We start from the raw sequence: 16,639 nt of genomic DNA on the forward strand, positions 1-16,639 counted from the left end.
CAGATTAATTTAGAATTTCCAATATGCACATTTGGTATTTATAATACAACAGGCTGTGCTTACCCTTTTATATTTGGACCGGTCCTCTGCTCGCCTCGCCTCACGCTCTCACCACAGGCCAAATCTGCCTTCCTCAGCACACCAAAGATCCGGGTCACAAGGCACCAAATTGTTAAATCCTCCCGATTCTTTCGATCTTTGGGCTAAAGGAAGGACGATACTCGGTGTATAAATGCTCAATCAACAATTCCTTTATTACACACAATTCAACACTTTTGAGCATAAACCATCCGGATGGGGAGACATGCATGCAGAGGGTCACAGCAAATCTCCAACTGGTGGAGGGTGACTCAAACTCTTATAGCCTCTAGTAGTCCCCACCTAGTCGTAAAAACCTAAACATTCACATTCTTTCTCTCTCTGCAGTATGTTCTGTTCTTTTCTAATCAGACAAATAAGGCCATGACTCTCCGAAAACACTATTTCTTATAACTCAGCAGTATAATGCATCATAGACAATATCATTCATTCGCAATAAATCAGAAGTCTACAGCAGATACAAATCAGATTACCAAATGTAATAGTTATCATCTTCTCCTAATTCAGGAGAATAATGCAAACTAAAACTACATAATAATTTCACAATCTTTAATTAGGGGTGTAACTAGAGATGGCACGATACCACTTTTTTATGTCCGATACCGATACCGATATCATAAATTTGGATATCTGCCGATACCGATATGAATCCGATATAGTGTTTTTTAATCAACAAAACTGTTTTTTAAAATATCTTGCTGCATTTTGCAAGTCTGCAAGTTCATACTCAAGTTTAAAACAACAACTACACTAAAGCTATTCTGTTATACCTGTATACAAAAAAAATATTTCATAGTTCAGCAATACTGATCAATCTAATAAACTTAGACCTACACCATCCTCCCTATTCTGGTATTTTAAAGAGTACTTAGCGTAAATATTAAGCAACCTAACTAATAGGGTTCCAACTCCCAGCAACAACAAAAATAAATAAATAAAAAATAGGGAACCACCCCTCACGCGCCACCTCATGATGCTTAATCGACGTAATCAACCTTAATTTGATGCAGTGTGAAAAAAAATACACAGAAATCAATTATTTTTCCAAGAAATATTAAATAGATTCAACATCTTTCTTCAACAAAATTGCAGACTGCACAGATGGTACCTTCCCAAAGTAAAAAGTACTATAGCTTACTAGGGTATATATTAGACTTAATAGTCACTATATACAGTAATTGACTTCTATTCATTTTACATCAAATTAAAACTTTGGGTGTCAGATAATTATTTATTAAAAGCTCGACATTTTAAATGAGAATAAGAAAGAAAAGTATGTCTTTGTGCCCCCTTTTCCCTGTTCATGCCCTATCGGCCCCCCTGGCTAAACTTTGCTAGATCCGCCCCTGCACAGTTACCAGCGTCAGCTACGTAGAAAAAGATCCTCGAGTAGAAAGTAATATTAAATAAATTGTAACAACAGCTTATCAAGCTTAAACGTTCTGCTGTTGTTCAGCCGCTGGTTTCCTCTTTCTGGTGCAAAGTGGGCCAAAAACAAACAAGAGACACGGACTCGCGACAGAAAAGCCGATCAGCTGATCATTTAAGCAGTTTCACGATTGAAGTAGCAGCCGGAGAGCGAGAGGCAGTCGCTTGTTAAGCTTAACGTGGGAATGCTTTACAAACATTCAGAGATGGACTTACACACTTGCTTTACTTCTCTCGGGGATAACTTTGTCGGAGATGAAATGCCAGGTTGCTAGCGAAGCTCCACATGCTATCCAGACCACCGACAGGTCCCGCATGCCACAGCCGCTCTATCACGTGATGCATACTGCTCCGACTGCTAACGTTCTGAGGTGAGTTACGGCGTGTTGCAAGTTTTGTGAGGTGCTTTCGTGATATTTAATGGATCGGATTACATTTTTTATTTTTCTCCGATATCCGATCCAGTAATTTAGGTCAGTATCGGACCGATACCGATACGTAATATCGGATCGGTCCATCTCTAGGTGTAACATAGCATAAGATAATATAATAATCCCACAAACCCTTTCCACAATAAGGCACTTGCAAACAAACACATTTCTACTGCACCATTTGTCTTAGATTGGCCTCTTTTAAGGATCAATTGCCATTAAAACGTATTAAATCACTGTGATTAGGCAGGAGAAATAATGAAGAACATGGCTTCCTTTACTAGATTTTAGAACAAACATTTTTAACAAATCAAAGGGCACAGGAAACATTTTGAGAAACATTATGAGACAGGAAACATCTTGAATGAAATCAAAGGGATCATCTTCATCACTTCTGCAAATTCAGTCTTTTTCTTTTTAAACCACAGAACATCTGGTTGGTTTTGTAATGAGCTAACGTATATTCAGATGCAACACTATGTACTATGGTGAGCTTATTGTAAAACATAAAAAGTAACAAAGAGGAACATCAGATACCAACACGAACAGGAAGCAGCTGGTGTGTGGGTAAACTGGTGTCCATGGTGACAGTTACAAGGTAAACAAGCTGTTTGAAGTTAGTGCTGAAACTGAATGTGATTGGATAATGCTTGGTCAAAACAATGCATTGTTGTCAGACAACAGCCAATGGGCTGCAAGGTGGCTGTTAATGCAAATGGAACAGTTTAATTGTTTAAAACATCAAAAGCACCTCCAAATGACCTTCCATCTTTCTTAGAAAAAAAATAAATTTGTTCTGCTGCTCATATAATTGTGACCTGTGTATTTGCTGTTACCAACACCAACCACTAATATTGCCTATATTATATGTAGCCTCACCGGATACAAGTACTGGAGTTCTTAATGTGCAGTCTTTTATTATCAGTGGAGACAGAAATGTCCCCATTTTGTCCAAAAACGTGTGTGTGTGTGTGTATGTGTGTGTGTGTGTATGTGTGTGTGTGTGTGTGTGTGTGTGTGTGTGTGTGTGTGTGTGTGTGTGTGGATATCTATCTATATCGCTATATATTTTAAAAAAAAATCAAATCAAATAATAAGAAAACTACAAAAACAAAACAAACAAATAAACCAAGTGAAAGCTAAAGTACTTCATTACTCTGGTACAGTTTTTGTATGCATGCTAAACCCAGTCAGTTTGTGTTCTGGTGCTTGGATTGGTGGGTTGACTGCTTGAGTTTTCCAAGCTCTCAGTGATGACTTCACGGCAGACACATACAGGTTCACATTATGTAGCAGTCCACTGCTGGATGTACAGTTTTAATTTCTCTAGACTTTCATATTTTATTCAAAAAACTGAGGTAGCAGACTTATTTCTTCCTGTGCAGTCATGAAAAAAAAGTCTAAAAAGCACAATTTTAACATTATTGCATATTAAATAACTTAGAGAAATAGGTAAGAGATGGATTGGAGATCTAGGTTCACCAATTCTATGTAATACTGTAATTTTCTGCTGCTCATTCCTGTGCAATATCCCATCTGCCCTCCCGTCATATTTCTTTTCAAGATTTTCTTATTTAATCACTAGTGTACATATATTTATATTTATAGATACATATATATATATTTAGTCATCTTTTCTCTTTTACCATGTCTCTCTAATATTTTGCTCCTTACTATTTTTCTATTTTCTTTATTATTTTATTTTATTATATTTTCTCCTACTGTATCATGCTGCTGAGTGACTGCTGCTCGTCAAACACATTTCATTGCAATGTTGACCCTGTGCTAACTTGCATATGACAAATAAAACTGAAAACTGAAAACTATGTGCCCCCCAAAAATCATGTATCAGTCCAATTTTGCCATCTTTGCGTAAAATGACACCACATTAGCTATCAAAACAATGTCACGGGAACAATGTGCTATTATCAGAGCTTAAGGTGGACCAACAAAATATCAAATGGTATGACTTTTTTTTGCAGAAGAATTTATTTTGATGAATATTTTGTATTTACAGCACTCAGTTTGCATATTTATTAATGTGAAAGCTGAATTGTCAATAGGCAACAGACACAATAAAGCATAATAAAAAAAATTCTTTAGATTTATCATTACAAACAGCAACAACACAGAATGGACGCTTTACATAGTCTGACAAAGACTGTATAAAGAGAGACTGGGCCTCTGGTGCAGGAAGCTGCAAAGGAAAAGGAGGTCTGGGTGTCTCTGCTTAGACTGCTGCACCCAACACCTGAACCCAGGTAAGCTTCAGAAACTGGACTGCTGGATGGGCATGATTTCTTGTGGTCACTTGCATTGATTCTTTAGCTGCCTCTCTTAATCCTCTTTCAAGAGGTTTCATTAAATAATGGTTCGCTGTCTCTGATCTCTATCGGACAGAAAAAACATTTTTGTCAGAAAACAAATTGTGTCTATAAAGAACAAAGTTATTACAGTAAGAACTAGACTGAAAACTAAACTTGGGTCTTAACAGAATCAAATGAAACCGGACTTGAAAAATTAAAACAATTAAAATAAAGCACAATACACACACAACCCGAGGAATCGTTAGTGTTTACTGGGACAAAATTGTACTTATAGCCTGTTCTTACTTCTGGGCCCGATTCCAGGCAGTGTGTGCAACAAACAGAGTTCTGACTTTGTTCACTGAGGAATTGAACAGATGGTGATGTTTAATTGAAAAAAAAACAGCAATAGGAGATTAAAAGCTTTATTTAACAGCCACTGTGAGCAGATCTAAAATCTGATCTGGATGGGAAAAGACCAGAATGACCAGAATCAGAACTGCATCTGAGCCTGATTTAGTCTGAATTAATGATTGTTATTCATGTTCTTGCTATGCAATTGGCCTGTGAGTGACCATTTAGGTGATTTTCAGTGAAAGATATTGAGGTACAGCCCAAATTTTTAAAAACTGCAGCATTAAAATTGTTGTTTAAAATAATTTAAATGACTGAATGTCTTTCTGTGAACAAGTTCCTACTTGAAATGTTCAGGACACAGACAGTCTGCATTTAAAAATCCCCTTTAGACTACATCTAATCCCATTTTAGATTTTTAAAGTAATTTAGGGCTCGTTTTCACTCAGATATTCACATCGTCACGTATCCATCCAACACATGACTCATCAGTTTGTTATGTGTCTAAAGCTTCATACACAGAAGTTTAACCCATATATACTATTCAGGTTGAATTTGACCCATTTTGACATTTAACAGCAGCAAACACCCTAAATTTCATTTTTTTTAACTTGAAATTTGATTACTTGAAGTGACCCAAAATACATAAACAATAAATTATTTAAAACTTTTATACTTTTATTTGTTTTTCCAAATACTACATTTTTTTTTTACATTGAGGCTGTGCCAGTCAAATTTTACCTGTAGCTACTGAGATACTGAGTTTGGGTCAAATAAAGGAAAATACATTTTACTAATTTTACGGAATCATGAAACTGTGAAACTCTACATCCACAAAGTTCAAGGGGACAGGGAGCAGAAGGTGCCTTGACATGGACTGGAGATCTGAGACAGGCTGGCAGGGCGTCGCAGTAGTTAGCACTGTCACCTCACAGGAGCAAGATTCAAACGTGGCTGCGGCCTTTCTGTGTGGAGTTTGTCTGTTTGGACAACTCCAGAATACATCGGTTCTCTGACTTCTTTCCACAATACAAAAACACTATAAAGTGGTTAAATTGAACTCTAATTATTAAAAAGTGTAACGTTAAAATGAGTTCATCCTTCATTAATTCAAATAGGATGATAAATACGCTGGTTCACCACTTATTGCTTTTATTGAATAAACTATAAATTTCTAATAACAGATCAGTTTAACGTTCATGTCTAAGCTGAATCACAGCTTTTGGCTCAGTTTAGAAATTTACTGTCTGTTGTGTCATTATGATAGTTTTGTAAATGTAAAACCAGCAAAAAATAAGCACTTAATATGCAACAGTTTTAGTGAAGACAGGTACAGCAGAGACCTCGGGGGGCAAATGTGCAGATCACCGTCTTCACATCACTGAAGAAACATAATGAAGTGTCTGGTTTTTTTGAATTATCACAGTAAAAGGGAAGTTAAGTGATGTCAAGAAAGCTGTAAGGTGAAATGAGGATTGTGGGTGTATTTACCTCGTGACAGTGCTTGAAGTTCATACTTTTGTGCCTGCAAAATAATGTTATGAATGAATAAAAAAAATGTGCTCTTTCAGTGATTGAGTCTGACGCCCCTGACTGAGTCTGGCAGCTGTAACATCTGGTACGTAAATAACACATCACTTTACCTGCTGATGTGCTGCTGCTTGATGATGCTGCCCCCCTCTGCTGGAGCTCCCCTCACTGATCCAGTTGATCTGCTGGTTGGTTGCTTCTGGTTTTTGATGTTTTGCTTTACTGATCATTTGTTGAGCAACATTTAAACAGCCGTCCCAGTCTTTCCTTTTTATGTTGCTCGTGATTTCTTTAGTCAGAGTTTCATTTGCTTCTTTCCTCAAAAGCTCCTCCAGAACCTTTTTCTCTTCTTCCAAAATCAGTTTGTAGTAAAAAGTTTTCTTGTTGCACCAACTGTATTTTTCTTCAAACCATTTTCTCCACCCACTCCAAGTCATGAAGAAAGCAACAACAGTCATGCTGAGGAGCAGAGAGTAAGCAGCAAGCTGAAAAAGAAGCAACAAACAAACAAAACATTTAACAGCATTAATGTGTCTGTGTATTTATTATACTTTCATAAATTAAAAAGAAAACGTAACAGTACAATAACATTACATATTCACTGTGTACATATGCACATCCTCACCTTTGACTTCATTTGCAGCTCAGTTATTTGAGCTGTTTCATCAGCCGTGAGACCCTCAGGTTCGCAGAACAGCTTCCTCTTTTTTTCATCAGTGGTACAGCAACTATACCAGTCTGTGAAAAGCAACACAGCTACAATCCACAGCAGACTGATTAGAAACGCTCTGATAACGCGCTTTAGTACAATGCATAAAAACGTGGATGGATGCTCCGCTGTGCTCCGAAATGTCTGGTCTATCAGGAGCACCAGGAAAAATACTAAAAAAACAGGCACGACCACCATTTCATTGCAATCAAAAGTGTGGCCTGAGCAAGCGCACATCTTGGCTTGCAGATACATAAATGCGAAGAAAATCCCAAAGCCTGTGCCAGTGGTGCCGATTTTTCCACTACGGACATATTGCAGGAGTTTATTCAACATCTTGAGCAGTTCGGTGCCTGCTGAGGCTGCAGCTTCTGACCTGTAAAATTACAGACACAAGACAAAAAGAAATATTTCCTGCTTTTCACACCAAGTATCACAGTCTCTTTGAAATTCAAATATCTCAGTCCTATAGCAGCTGTGAAGTGAGCAAGTCCTCCAGTCAAAGTGAAGATATGAGCTCTCTGCTCCCACCCTCACATAAGAACCACGAGTGCTGCTCCTACAGGTGGCAGGACGCTAACGCAACGTGACGTCATGAGAAGGAGTTTAAACAGCACTCTGTTCAAAACGTTTCCAAAGTCGTGTCAACAAATTTCATGTTTCCCAAACACTTTATACTATGATGAGGTTGTGTGGCACGACAGGTTTTTTGATGAATGACTTGGAATGATGAATTCTATCAGCACAACAAATACTGAGTATTAGGTACTATTAGGTACTAACACTCATTTAAATACAGTAATTTGGTCTTAGATTCCGTTAGTTATCATAATCCAGGCTTCATAACCTTTCTGTTTTTTTATCAGTTTATTTTTTCAACTGCATTATGACTAACAACGAAAAATCTCCACAGTTTGAAACGTAGAGTGTTACAGATACAAAGTGAATTTATGTTATTTATGTCATGAGATGTTAAAACGTGTGGTTAACACAATTTAGTCACCACAGCCTGTGGAGTCTACTGTAAAGAGATGGCAACTCAAACCAACTTTTTTATTCAGTGTTGAAACAAAAAATGTCAAGCAAACATGAACAAGAGAGGTGAAGAAGAAAAAGAATGCAAGCAGGGTGGAGTGGGTGGAGATGACTGCCAGGGGTGATTTGTGGCAGAACAAGTGAAAGTTTACAAGATGGCAGTGAGACCAGCTGTGATGTATGGTTTGGAGATGGTGTTACCGAGAAAAAGGGGCAACCACAACAGCACAAGAAGACAAATGTTTCCTGTATTTCATGCAAATTAGTAGTGTCCATGTTTTTTGTTACAGCAAATGTTTCTAGGTCTGGTGGACCCACTGTGGCTTTCGTTTTTAAATCAAAGAAGCCTAAAAATGCATGTAAAAATATAGTAACTGAGAAAAAGATATTAGATTAGATTAGACTAGATTAGACTAGATTAGATTAGATTAGATTAGATTAGATTAGATTAGATAGGACTTTATTAATCCTTCAGGTGGGTTTCTTTATGAAATTCTGACTGTCAGTGTTTTGTGACCTTCTAAAATCATACTTCAGACTTTCGCTTGTGGTTTAATGTCCTTGAGACTTTGTCACTTCTGAAAAAAAGATATGAAAATGGAAGCACATGTTGTCCTAAAATCTATTCGTATATACGTTAGAGCACTGATGGTTACAGAGATACAACATGTGCAAAATGAATGTCAGATCTGCCAGTTTCATAGGCACTCACAAACTCTGACACAATCAGAGATGCAGGATTTTGTAACTGAGCACTGATGATAAGCTGGATGGTCTCTCTACTCGTTAGTTCAGAGCACATGGTATACATGTTTTCCAAAATGAAATTCACATTATAATTCATTCTTCCACAAAGTTTTCAACTTTGCATCAATTCACTTCCTGCCATTTTTTCTTTACTCTCATATCATTTTCGACTGCTTACTCTAATTACCAGTCCATTTCTTACCATGTTCACACCATCCATCCATCCATCCATCCATCCATCTTCTTCAGCTTATCCAGGGCCGGGTTGCAGGGGCAGCAGCCTAAGCAGAGAAGCCCAGACCTCCCTCTCCTCAGCCACCTCCTCCAGCTTGTCCGGGGGAACACCAAGGCGTTCCCATGCCAGCCGAGAGATATAATCTCTCCAGCATGTCACCGGGCCTCCTCCCAGTGGGACATACCTGGAACACCTCACCCAGGAGGCACCCAGGAGACATCCTTGTCAGATGCCCAAACCATCTCAACTGACTCCTTTTGACTCTCCCTTCTCTAAGGGAGAGTCCAGGCACCCTTCAGGGTAAGCCCATTTCCACCACTTGTATGCGTGATCTCGCTCTTTCGGTCACTACTCACAGCTCATAATCGCTCAGCTCTCTCTTCACCATGACGGACCGGTAAAGCGTCCGCATCACTGCAGTTGCAGCACCAATCCATCTGTCGATCTCCGGCTCCCTTCTCCCATCACTTGTGAACAAGACCCCAAGATACTTAAACTCCTTTATTTGGGGCAGGAACTCGTCTCTGAGCCGGAAAAGGTTCTCAAGGTTCTCTTTCCGGCTGAGAATCATGGCCTCTGATTTGGAGGTGCTGATCCTCATTCACACTCAGCTGCGAGCTGGAAGGCATCAACCGATGATGCCCACAGAACCACATCATCTGCAAAAAGCAGAAATGACATTCTCAGACCACCCAAGTGAAAGCCTTTCAACACTTGGCTGCGCCTAGAAATTCTGTCCATAAAGATTATGAACAGCATCAGTGACAAAGGGCAGCCCTGGCGGAGCCCATCACGCACCGGGAATGAGTCCAAGTTATTGCCAGCTATGCGGACCAAGCTCTTGCAACTGTTAGCCTGTAGCAATTGGCCAAACACCCCATACTCCCACAGCACCTCCCACAAGACACCCTGAGGGACACAGTCGACAACACACAAAGACATGTAGACTGGTTGGACAAACTCCCATGCCCCTTCAAGTATCCTTGAGAGGATAAAGACCTGATCCAGTGTGCCACGACCAGGAGGAAAACCATATGTTCCTCCAGTCCAGGTTTGACTAACGGACGAACTTTCCCAGGGAGGCTGAGGAGTGTGATCCCCCTGTAGTTGGAACACACCCTCCGGTCCCCCTTCTTGAAAGGGACCACCACCCCGGTCTGCCAGTCCAGAGGTACTACCCCTGATCTCCACGCAACATTGTAGATGCGTGTCAACCAGGACGGTCCTATAACATCCAGAGCCTTCAGGAACTCAGGACAGACCTCATCCAACCCAGGGGCTCTGCCACCAAGAAGTTGTTTAACTGCCTCAGTGACCTCACTCCCAGAGACTGGTAGGTCATTTCCTTTGTCCCCAGACTCTGCTTCCTCAGTGGGATTTAGGAAGTCCTGGAAGTATTCCTTTCATGGAATACCTGCATGGCATCCGCAATCATGCCCTGCCTACTTAAATACTGTAGTGGGTCCTGCGTGTGGTTGTTGCGGTTGGTACGTTGAGCTGGCAGCGGGAGAGCTGCAGCTCTGTGTGTATTGTGGACAGCAACCGTTAAGTATTAATAAAGAATGATTAAAATGCCACTGGGTCTGCCGTGGTTGTTTACACACAACTTTATTTTTTTCTTTTCTTTCTTTCTTTCTTTCTTTCTTTCTTTCTTTCTTTCTTTCTTTCTTTCTTTCTTTCTTTCTTTCTTTCTTTCTTTCTTTCTTTCTTTCTTTCTTTCTTTTTGCTCTGACTTGTATTATGAGTATGAGTCTGTGGTCTGGGAGAGAGTCCTGTAACTCTGTCTGCAAAATACAGTAAATAATGACCAATGTTGGGCAATTAATTATATAGTTACTTCTTCAAAAAAGTAACTGAGTTTTGCAAACAAAAAAGTTTTTTGCAGCCCTTTACCTAAAAATGCAGCCAAGGCACTTTTAAAATAAACATTTCAAACTATTTACAGAACAATCAGCTGCTCTGCATCAAATCTGATGCCACACAAATTATTTGTGCCACTCCAAAAAACACAACTTCTGTCGACTATTAGATAAAGCAGAACTACAGCCAGATACCTGCAGGCCTGACAACAGGAGATGTATCACTCCTGTAACACCTGTAACTAGGGATGGGTACCGGTGTGTTCTGACATAAACGGTAGTAACCAGACCGAAAAGCAGCGCACATTTCGGTGCTTTATTTCGGTGCTTTTTTTTCCTGAGCTGTGATACACTTCTAGCCAATCATTTTAGTTTCCGAGGATAGTAGGCGGTCCAGGTACGTACGTTCTTTTAGAGCAGAGCTACAGATTAAAAATGCCCAAGGCGAAGCGGTCAAAAGTCTGGCTGTACTTCACAGCAAAAGATGCAAACTCAGCAGCCTGCAACAAGTGCTTTAAGCTGATACTGTGATACTGTCAAAGGAGGTAACACCTGAAATCCGATGAAACACCTGGCGACGCATAGCGTTTTTTTTTAAAGCCCAGAAATGCGCCGTATGATAGCTTGCTCACACCGAGCGCATCTACTGTGCGTGGGTTGCCTGTTATCGGACCCGGAGTTAGCAACATCCCCCAAAAACCCCGAAGAGGAGAGTCCTGGCCCCTAGCCCTGCCAGTGTAGCAGAAATGATGAGGATGATGATGCAGCAGCCGTTCTTCTCTGCGTGAGTAGCTTAATGTTGTTCGTGTGTAATTTACGTTGAGTAGGCTAACCACGTTATTACATTAATGCATGTAAGGTGAACTAGCAAACATCATCATAGCTACATGCGGCTGTCTTCTTGTTTGATGGCAGATACTCCCTTCACCCTGGCCAAAAAGGCTAAAATGACCAAAGAAAAAGTGGAAAACAGTTAAACATGAGAGGTTTTGGATAAAGTTTGTGTTTTTTCCATTGTTTAAGCACTGCTTCCAGCCAAGAGTGATGCCATATATGCCCCATAGCTGCAGAAAAGGTTAACATTGTTATCTATTTACAAAAAACCAGCTGAACATGAGAGGTTTTTGGACCAATTTTGTGTTCTCCATTCTTTAAGCACCGGTTTGAGCACCGTTTAAGCACCGGCACCGTTTCAAAAGTACCGATTTGGCACCGGTATCGGATAAAACCTAAACGATACCCATCCCTACCTGTAACATTCAGCAGTCGCCTCATTGTTCTGACACACACAACAAAACTATTGACTACACTACACACTAACTACACAAGATTTGTGCTAAATGTCGCAAATCTCTCACATCTCAAAACACCGCCGTCACTCCTAAAACTTCCCCCTCCCTAAACAACTAAATGCCATGTTGCCATGTCATTTTTTGATTGGTCGACATGGTACATTTTTCCACCAATAGGAAAGGGCGGGGGATGTTTTGGTTTTGTTTTTGCTAACAGGCGGAGAGTTCATTCGAGCGTTTTCCTTATAAAACGCAGTTTTTACCGTTTCTTCCCGCAGTAAATATAAACAACGACAGTACAGGAAGTGCTGAATTATTAGGCAAATGAGTATTTTGTCCACTTCATCCTCTTCATGCATGCTGTCTTACTCCAAGCTGTATAGGCTCGAAAGCCTACTACCAATTAAGCATATTAGGTGATGTGCATCTCTGTAATGAGAAGGGGTGTGGTCTAATGACATCAACACCCTATATCAGGTGTGCATAATTATTAGGCAACGTCCTTTCCTTTGGCAAAATGGGTCAAAAGAAGGACTTGACAGGCTCAGAAAAGTCAAAAATAGTGAGATATCTTGCAGAGGGATGCAGCAGTCTCAAAATTGCAAAGCTTCTGAAGCGTGATCATCGAACAATCAAGCGTTTCATTCAAAATAGTCAACAGGGTCGCAAGAAGCGTGTGGAAAAACCAAGGCGCAAAATAACTGCCCATGAACTGAGAAAAGTCAAGCGTGCAGCTGCCAAGATGCCACTTGCCACCAGTTTGGCCATATTTCAGAGCTGCAACATCACTGGAGTGCCCAAAAGCACAAGGTGTGCAATACTCAGAGACATGGCCAAGGTAAGAAAGGCTGAAAGACGACCACCACTGAACAAGACACACAAGCTGAAACGTCAAGACTGGGCCAAGAAATATCTCAAGACTGATTTTTCTAAGGTTTTATGGACTGATGAAATGAGAGTGAGTCTTGATGGGCCAGATGGATGGGCCCGTGGCTGGATTGGTAAAGGGCAGAGAGCTCCAGTCCGACTCAGACGCCAGCAAGGTGGAGGTGGAGTACTGGTTTGGGCTGGTATCATCATAGATGAGCTTGTGGGGCCTTTTCGGGTTGGGGATGGAGTCAAGCTCAACTCCCAGTCCTACTGCCAGTTTCTGGAAGACACCTTCTTCAAGCAGTGGTACAGGAAGAAGTCTGCATCCTTCAAGAAAAACATGATTGTATGTGGCAGTATGTGGCAGGGACTAAACACGATCACAGACTTTAGAGGGAAAACCAGCACACCGCAGACCACGGCCTCCCTGTGTGAGGATCTAAACGTATTCTACGCTAGATTCGACACAGCGAACACCATGAGACCGGACAGTGTGCGCACCGCGGATGACGTCAGTGCGCACACTGTGTCTGAGGAGGATGTGCGGAAGTGCTTCAGGAAGGTGAACGCACGCAAAGCTACTGGTCCGGACGGGATTCCCGGCCGCGTCCTCAGGTCATGCGCGGCTCAGCTGGCTGGAGTGTTCACACACATCTTCAACCTTTCCCTCTCTCTGTCTGTAGTCCCAGCCTGCTTCAAAATGGCCACCATCGTCCCTGTACCCAAATCCTCCACCATCTCCTCATTGAACGACTGGCGACCTGTAGCCCTGACCCCCATCGTAAGCAAATGCTTCGAGAAGCTGGTCAGGGACTTCATCTGCTCTGCACTACCCGACTCACTGGACCCTCTACAGTTTGCATACCGCCACAACAGGTCCACTGATGATGCCATAGCCCTGACACTACACACTGCCCTGTCACACCTGGAGAAGAGAGACACGTATGTGAGGATGCTGTTTGTAGATTACAGCTCAGCATTCAATACCATCGTTCCCTCGAAGCTGGACAGGAAACTGCAGGATCTAGGACTGAGCAGCTCCCTCTGCAGCTGGATCCTTAGCTTCCTGTCTGACAGATGCCAGGTGGTCAGACTGGGCAGCATCACCTCATCCCCCATCACACTGAACACTGGTGCTCCACAGGGGTGTGTACTGAGCCCTCTCCTGTACTCACTCTACACCTACGACTGCACAGCCACTAACAGCTCCAACATCATTGTGAAGTTTGCGGACGACACTACAGTGGTGGGTCTTATCACCAACAGTGATGAGACAGCTTACAGGGAGGAGGTCAGCGCCCTGACCCACTGGTGTCAAGACAACCATCTCACCCTCAACGTCGCAAAGACAAAGGAGTTGATAGTGGACTTCCGGAGGTGCAGAGAAGTACACACCCCCATCACCATCAACGACGCTGCTGTGCACAGTCAGAAATAGGGGTACGGAAGGGGTACATTACTGTGCCCCAAGGTACAAAAATGACATTAATACAGTCTAAGGACAAATATTGGACCTCGGGGTAACTATCTGTACCTTTTTTAGTGTCTGAAAGGTACATACATGTTCCTTAATTGTGAAAAGTACTTATTTGTACCCATTCTTTCAAAAGATAAAGTACAGGTTGATTAAGCACTTTTTGATTAGAGTTTTTTTATTTTTATTATTTTTGACAAAAAGCACCCTTAAAAAAAAGCACCCTTATTGAACTCGGAGTGCGAGTTGAGCCCATCCTCACAACATCAAACAAAAAGTAGAAGAAGAAACTCAACGAATAGCTGGTGGATTCTAGAACTTTCTGTAAATGCAGCAGGTGCCATTTTGTTTTATCAACGGAGGGAGATGAATTACGAACTTGTCCGAGGAACTCTTAACAAAAATACAAGAGTGGGGCTTAGATGTCACCGAAGCTGAAGCTCAGCGTTTCAGAGGTAAGTTTTATTTAAAGAAAAATGTAGCATAATTACTAATTATTGGTTTAGCCTAGCTTAACGTATATTAGCAATTTAGCTAGTTTCGGCACTCTCTTAGCTCAAATTATGTCTTTTTACAAACGTTTTTACAAACGTTTCATGTGTAAAGTTGAGGTCACAGTTCTGAAAAATGTGTACACATAGTATTTGTATAAGTTTGAACTTATATATGTGGTTCAGCCACAGTCTATAGGTTCGGTAACCCCTGCGCAGCGGAACGGCGCAAAATTTGATTCCCTGGTAGCTGAATGCAGTTTACCGTTAGTGTATTAATGGTTTAATAAAATCACGTTTTTACATCCATTCCAAGGCCATCAACACACATGGGCGGCTGAATATAACGTCTAAAGGAAATATCTTGACGCCGCACTTGTTTAAAATATAACAAGGGTGTCGCAGCTGGGGTTTGATAGTCGCGTTTTAAGCAATGTGGGAACTTTTTCAGCATGTAATCTGAGCTTGTAATACGGTCCTCCGGGTGTTATCGCTATAAGTAATCGGTCTGAAAGAACAGACGGCAGAAACTGTCGGAAATCTGGAGAAAGGAGTCACCTTAGTAGTGAATATTAACAAATTACAGCATTCTAGTCTTTTTTTTTCTTCCAAACTTGAAAGGGCACAAAAGCATGCTCAGACTCTGCTCTCCTGTGTCCAGTAGTCCCAAACAAACATCTAAATTTAAAAATGAAAACTTTGCATATCGAGAGGATTCACTCTAAAGATTTGGTTTATTTTATTTAATTTACTTTTTTTTTTAATGAATATTTCTTTGAACTGAAAGAAGTATTACAAAAGGTTTTAATGTGTGTGATATACGGTTTTTACCCATGTAAAAATGTGGTGATAAATATTCTTACATGGAATTTAGAGTTTGTACTACCATTTATCTTGCAGACAATGAGGTTGATGGTGACACAGTTGACTGCGGTCTTACTGAGACTATGGTTGCATACCTTTTCCAAGGATCCTTCAAAAAGCAGGTTAAATTCAACCAATTTGTGTCAAGGATGAAGGAATCTTCAGTGACGCTGACTCTACAGACTGTCTCTCCAGAAGACTGGCAACCATCTACTTCGTCAACTTCAATAAGGTATTTTCTTATTTATAATGAAGTTAGTATGTCTGAAACATACATGTTGGCCGTTATGCACTTTTAGGATTTAGTTAATATGATCATTGTTTCTACCATATGTATTGTTACTGTAGTGTTTTATACTTCAATTCATGCAATAAAAACAAACACTTAACTGTTTTCACAGCAATGAAAATACTTTGAGACTTTAACCGATACGAGTTCTTTGTGATGCACAGATCGTGTCAGCTCTAATTGTATATTTAGTCTTATGTTGGGTTTCTAATCTGTTTTGACTTTCTCTTCTCACTCTTGCTTTCTTTCAAGGGACCATGCGTCCAAGGAGAGGATTTATTATCCATAGACGCCCACTTAAAGGTCTTACAGTGGCAATATCAGAAGATGCAACCAGATACCATGGTGGTTCATAACCATATGCAGCAAACATTTGCTTGGCGGCAGAAAGAAATTGCAAATGGTATGCCTGTGGAGGATGTGTTGAAGAAGTACCCCTTCTTAGGGATGCCTACTGGTGTAAGTCAGAAAGCTGAATTGAACTTGGAAATAGCTGTCACATTTAACATGTTTATAGTAGTAAATTTTATTTGCCCTTGACCTTGTTTTCTTCATCTGTCCCTCTTTCCTTTTTTTTTATGTTCATGTAACTTCTTACAGTATTGTTGTTAAATTCTATAAAAAAA

The 16,639-nt window shown here is 40.7% G+C and overlaps 3 long non-coding RNA genes across 3 annotated transcripts in view; 2 read left to right on the forward strand and 1 right to left on the reverse strand.

Annotated features, from left to right (window-relative positions):
- LOC145423319 (uncharacterized) overlaps window positions 1-16,639 on the forward strand; it is a 412,017-nt gene that overhangs the window by 74,545 nt on the left and 320,833 nt on the right. The window lies entirely within an intron of this gene.
- LOC113013339 (uncharacterized) lies at window positions 3,925-7,382 on the reverse strand. The gene is made up of 4 exons (XR_013904141.1): window positions 6,774-7,382; window positions 6,262-6,633; window positions 6,110-6,143; window positions 3,925-4,347 (listed from the first exon to the last, which is right to left on the reverse strand). It is a non-coding gene; the product is annotated as an uncharacterized LOC113013339 (long non-coding RNA).
- Window positions 14,324-16,145, forward strand: LOC145423318 (uncharacterized). Its single transcript, XR_013904374.1, has 3 exons — window positions 14,324-14,824; window positions 15,761-15,956; window positions 16,126-16,145. It is a non-coding gene; the product is annotated as an uncharacterized LOC145423318 (long non-coding RNA).

Source organism: Astatotilapia calliptera, chromosome 20 (genome assembly GCF_964374335.1).
Source record: "Astatotilapia calliptera chromosome 20, fAstCal68.1, whole genome shotgun sequence".
Classification (NCBI taxonomy): Eukaryota; Metazoa; Chordata; class Actinopteri; order Cichliformes; family Cichlidae; genus Astatotilapia; species Astatotilapia calliptera.